Source organism: Carcharhinus amblyrhynchos, chromosome 32 (genome assembly GCF_965287045.1).
Source record: "Carcharhinus amblyrhynchos chromosome 32, sCarAmb.v2.hapA, whole genome shotgun sequence".
NCBI classification, from domain to species: domain Eukaryota; kingdom Metazoa; phylum Chordata; class Chondrichthyes; order Carcharhiniformes; family Carcharhinidae; genus Carcharhinus; species Carcharhinus amblyrhynchos.
The window spans coordinates 20,522,556-20,528,933 of NC_137355.1; positions in this window are offsets into that span (position 1 = coordinate 20,522,556).

The following is a 6,378-nucleotide window of genomic DNA, read 5'->3' on the forward strand; positions in this document are numbered from 1 at the left end:
GACCTTGATGTGTCCTTGCCTTCGGAGATTACAGAGTGGGGAGGGAGACCGGTGTCTGTGTGAAGAGTGCTGCTGTGCGTCAGTCCAACATTTGCTTTTTACCCCTTTGAAACCATAACTTCTGTTCCATCTCAAGGGAATTTAAGGTAATATTCTAGTCCTCCTTTTCTGCTTTTTTTAAACCTTGGTAAAACCATTTACTCTAGCTGAAAAAATAAAGTTTCTCTGGTCTTTCCTGTAACTTAGTCCCTCAAACCGAGATGGTGCAGTGGTTAGCACTACTGCTTCACAGCAGCAGGGACCTGGATTCGATTCCTGGCTTGAGTCACTGTCTGTGTGGAGTTTGCACGTTCTCTCCATGTCTGCGTGGGTTTCCTCCGGGTGCTCTGGTTTCCTCCCACAGTCTGAAAAACGTGCTAGTTAGGTGCATTGACCCGAACAGCCGCCTGTGTGGCGATTAGGGGAACTTCACAGTGGCTTCATTGAAGTGTGAATGTAAGCCTTATTTGTGACTCATGAATAAACATTTTTTTTTCTGCACTCTGCACCATATCTACAGTTGAAATATTTTCCTGGGGTATGTCAGACCAGGGCTGTGCAGGTTTGAACAGGATGTTTACCATCCTGGTTATGTTCGGGTCCCTTTGTTTCTGGCTGCCCACATCTTATCCAAGATTCCTTGATTTTATTCCATCTCCGGTAAACCATGACTATCCCATCAGCCAACACAGAGGCAGGTCCCCTCATCTTCAGCTGGACTCATTATCTAGACTCGGTCTTTCAGAAAACACTTGATAAGATTGTGAACAGGAGAAACATATGGGAGTGTGGCAAATCAAGAAACCACGTGAAAAACCCACTGGAACAGGGACATGCCATTTCACTGGTTGAGGTTATTCCACGATTCAGTGATGGCGTGGCAGATCTGTGACCAAACTCCAAAAGAAAATGTCTGCACCATATTTTTTTGAAACCTTGTGGAGAATAAAAGAATAACAAAAGGGTGGCACAGTGGTTAGCACTGCTGCTTCACAGCGTCAGGGAACTGGGTTCGATTCTCGGCTTGGGTCGCTGACTGCAGAGTCTACACATTCTCCCCATGTCTGCATGGGTTTCCTCCAGGTGCTCCGGTTTTCTCCCACAGTCTGAATGACGTGCTGGTTAGATGCATTGGCCGTACTAAATTCTCCCTCAGTATACCCAAACAGTGGTGACAAGGGGATTTTCACACTAACTTCATTGCAATGTAAATGTAAGCCTACTTACAACTAATAAATAAAGCTTTAATTTTTAAAAATCTCATTTATCTCAGATTTAAAATTCTTAATTGATATGGTGGTGTCGTTTCAAACTTCTGACTTTTATGTATTTCTTGTCTTCACCTCTGAAGGAGCTGGCCCTATTTCTTAGTCTATTTCCCTTAGTCCAACCAACAGGAATCATTTCTTTCTATTTAAGGAAAGGTGCCAGGTCTAGAAAGCTCTGTGGTTGGAGATGTGTGGTGGTGACCCACAGGGTTTTCTAAGGCTGCTATTCATCAGTAATTTGAAACTGAAATTCAGGTCTTGTGGTGCAGCAGGTAGTGTGCACCCCTGCCTCGAACCAGCAGCTCAGATTTTCAAGTCCCAGCCTAGGCCAAGGAAGGTGGGTTTGTAACACAGCTAAATAGGCTGAGTATCAACCTTGCAAATCTGTCCAGCACCTGTGGGAGTGGGAGAAATTCCTGATCAGAAGTTGGAACCTCTGCCATCACAATCTGTAATTCTGGAGTACAATCCTTGTGTGAAGTGGAGGCAGATGGAAAAGTGGACTTGAGGGAACAATCAGATTGGTTGCGATCCTATTGAATGGCTGAGCAGGCTGGGAGAGACCTGCTCCTAGTTATTGCGTAAATCAGAAAATATCACAAATAGGAAGTGCAGTGCCTAATACTGAGGACAAAAGGAAGGGTATTAAAGTTGTGACTGGACAGAAAAATCTGTTGGCTGGAATTCAGTGTGAGTGAATGTGAGGCAGTAGGTTTTGTTCAGCAAGGTGAACAACAGTGGAATAAATGCACCAGAAGAGCAGAGCAATTTGGGGTCAAGTTTTACACAATATTAAAAGGAACTGTTCATGGTGGCACAGTGGGTTTGCACTGTTGCCTCAGCACCGAGGATCCGGGTTTGATTCCCAGCTTGGGTCACTCTGCGGAGTCTGCACATTCTCCCCATGACTGCGTGGGTTTCCTCTGGGTGCTCCAGTTTCCTCCCACATGCCGAAAGATGTGTGGGTTAGGTGGATTGGCCATGCTAAATTGTCCCTTAGTGTCAGGGGGACTAGCTGGGGTAGGTGCTTGATGGGACTTGATGCAGACTGATGGGCCAAATGGCCTTCTGCACTGTAGGATTCTATGATTAAAGTGGGTGACTGTGGATCACTGGGTGTAGTGATGAAAGTACAGGCTATAAAAATCAGGCCATGATAGGCACCTATAAAATCTTCATGCACAACGTGGAATCCAGATGGTGCATAAGGGGTTAAGTGAAAATTCAAAATTCCAAGGAAATGACTGCATATGAATAATATTAAAACAGAGAGAATCCTAAAGATTGAAATATTTAACAATGATGAACAGGAGATAATAGGTTTCCAGTGATAGTTCTCGAACAACAGAGAAAGATTGCACGTAAAGAACTCGGATAGAACTCCTTACACACAAGATTGAGAGGCTTGGAGTTTTGTTTGAAGAAGACTGTCAACACTTAAAATTAGCTTAGATGGTTAAACTGAAGGGGAATAAAGGCAGGGCAGAGGCTGGGAATTCTGCAATGTGTAACTCATCCTGACTCCCTGAAGCCTGTCCATCAACAAGCCCCAAGTCAGGAATGTGATGGGATATCCCCACTTGGATGAATGCAGATCCAACAACACTGAAGAAGTTTGAGACCGTACGGACAAAGCAGCCCGCTTGATTGTTACTCCATTCACAAATATTCACTTCTTCCACCAGCGACTAACAGTGGTAGCAGTGTGTACCATCTTCAAGATGCACTGCAAGAATATAAGGTTCCTTCAACAGCACCTTCCAAACCCGTGACCACTACCAAAAAGTTAAGAAAAATATTGTTTTGATTTTATTATTGTCACATATTGATATACAGTGAAAAGTGTTTCTGGTGCTATACAAAGCATACCATACGTTGGGAAGGTAAAGTGCAGAATATAGTGTTACAGTCATAGTTAAGATGTAGAGAAAGATCAACTTAAAATAAGGTAGGTCCATTCAAAAGCCTGATGACAGCAGGGAAGATGTTCTTGAGTTGATTGGTACATGGTGTCAGATCTTTGTATCTTTTTCCTGATTGAAGAAAGTGGAAGAGAGTATTTCTGGGGTGCTTGGGATCCTTGATTATAATGGTTGCTTTTCCGAGGCAGTGGGAAGTGTAGACAGAGTCAGCAGACGGGAAGCTGGTTTGCATGATGGACTGGGCTTTGTTCACAACCCTTTATAGTTTCTTGCAGTCTTGGACAGAGCAGGAGCCATATCAAACTAATACAACCAGAAAGAATGCTTTCTATGGTGCATCTGTAAAAGTTGGTGGAAGTTGTAACTGACATGCCAAATTTCTTCAGCCTCCAGAGAAAGTAGAAGCAATGGTGGGCTTTCTTAATTATAGTGTTGACAGGGGGGACCAGGACAGGTTGGTAATCTGAACACTTAGAAACTTGAAGCTTTCAAACATTTCCATTTCATCCCCATTGATGTAGAAGGGGCATGTCCTCCACAACATTTCCTGAAGTCAACAACTATCTCCTTCGTTTTACTGACATTGAGGGAGAGATTATTGTCGTTGCACCAGTTCACCAGATGATCTTCTGTACTCTCTTTCTCCTCATTGTTTGAGATCCAACCTACTACAGTGATGTATTTATGTAGTGCTTTCTATAACCATTAGATATCTCAGAGCACTTCACACCCAATGAAGTAGTTTTGAAGGTTCAGTCAATGTTGTAGGAATCATGACAGCCAATATATGCTCAGCAAATATAATGAGTAGGTTGGTCTGAGGAGTAAATATTGGCCAGGACACTGGGGAGAATCCCATCTCCTTGAAATAGTGCCATGGTATCTTTTACATGTGCAGAAGCTGGAATATATGAGTCCTAGTTTAATGTCTCTTACAGAGGTGGCAGCTCTTAATTAGTGTAGTACAAAGAGAGCTCTGCACTGAGTTTCAACTTTGATTTTTGTGCTCAAACCCTGGAGTACCATTTGAATCCAAAACCTTACAGCTCAGCTGAGAGTGCTACTGACTGGGCCACGGCTGATATACCTGCAAGAATGAGGACCACAGTTGAATGGGAACACCTCCACTTATAGACTTAAACTCCTCTTCAAAAACAGTTAGCAACACACAGGCTTAAGTGCTTTTACTTGAGCTGCCAGTCCTTGAACCTCCAGGGCCCCTCTGGAAAGAGAGGGAAACCTATTTCTCTTAATAGATCCCAAAGAGAGACTCCTATTACTTCTTTTAGAACCCGGTAGTAACTGTCTGCTTTTCCTTGTAAACTTAGCTCCTCCTCTTAAGTACATGACTGTGTCAATCCACTTAATCAAAACCAGCCTCTGAAACCCCAGGGGAAAAAAAACCCAAATAAATAAAAATGCATTAACTCAGATTAAAACAAACACATCCCCAGCTGAAATCAATCATTATGCTACATTCTCAGCATGCAAGTTGTCTGATTAGCAGAAAAATTGGCACGGTGTAAAACAGCTGAACTCCATACCCCATTACAAGAAATATGATATAAATATATCTCATAAAAGGCACAGTATCATGACCATAGAAACCCTACAGTGCGGAAGGAGGCCATTCAGCCCATCAAGTCCGCACCAACAACAATTCCACTCAGACTCCATCATCGCACATTTACCCTGCTAATCTCTATAACCTACACATTTTGGGACACGAAGGAGCAATTTAGCATGGCCGATTCACTTAACCTGCACATCTTTGGACTGTGGAACGAAACTGGAGGAAACCCACGCAAACATGGGGAGAATGTGCATACAGTGACCCAAGCCAAGGATCAAATCTGGGACCCTGGAGCAGTGAGGCAGCTGTACTAACCACTGTGCCACCATGCCATTATCTACATCCTCAGGGGTTCAATGCCATCTGCAATTGGTGATGGACATCAAATGCTAGTCTTGCCACATCGGAGAATGAATTTTTAAGAAATAAATTATATCTAATTACAGACAGAGCCCATTTTTATAAAATCCAGTTATCCTGAAAAATTCTTACCTGTTTTGTGAAGTTAGGGTACCTTTAAAGTTTTTATTAAATCGTGTTCTCTGTAGTTCTCATTGTTGCCGGGCTAACTGTAGGAATCCTTTTACTCCTCCTTCTGTGGTTTAAATGGGGTTTATTTATTTTTACTCTGGGTTGTTTTATGGCCCTGCATTGTTAGGAGGAAGGACATGGGTTCTGGTCAGTTATTTTTCTTTCCAAAGGAATTCAAGGTTTCTCTGTTTTTGGCTGGTAGGTCAGATGGCAGGAGCTCTTTTGTTTACAGTTTGAGCTTCTGTTTAGTTTTAGAAGGAAGGTGGACATCAGACTGAAAACAGTGTCTCTCTTGCTCTCTCCCTGGGTTTTGGAAATTCTGCTGGTTAGCGGAAAGCAAGGCTTCTTGCAATAGAAAATCTGCTGTTGGTGGCTTGACCAGACTCCATGGTGTTCTGGGAAGCTGTTCTGACTTCAAACTGTTCGAGTGTATCAGGAGAACTGCAACATTCATCCAAAGGACAGAGTTCCAGTATCACGTAAGCATTAGTCTTTACTGTGTTATCCCTGTGGAAGGGTTTTTGTTTGTGGAACTGATTTGATTGGAACATCTTGGTTATCTTTGTAAAGGGTTATACATTATTGTGGTTGTTTTTTTATTTGTTTGTAATTAATCGAAGTTATTGCTAATTTTCTTTCCCTTCATAAATAAACTTTGTTTGATAAAAGCTCCCTAGTGGGTCATTTGAATCATATCTGAAGTGAAACCTATCATGCTTATCCTAGCCAAACTCAAGGCGCAAAACTGATGATCCAGGCGAACTCCATAAAACACTTTGGAGTTTCTGACCTGAAGCATAACAATTTACGTGAATCTGATGGGACATGGATAGACTGGAGAAGTAGCACAGTGGTTAGCACTGCTGCCTCTCAGTGCCAGGAACCTGGGTTTGATTCCTGGCTTTGGTCACTGTCTGTGTGGAGTTTTAGTATACCCCAATGTCTGGATTTCATCTGGGAGGTTTGGTGGGGGGGGTGGGGTGGGGGGGGTTGGGGTGAGAGGGGGGGTTGGGGTGAGAGGGGGGGTTGGGGTGAGGGGTGTGGG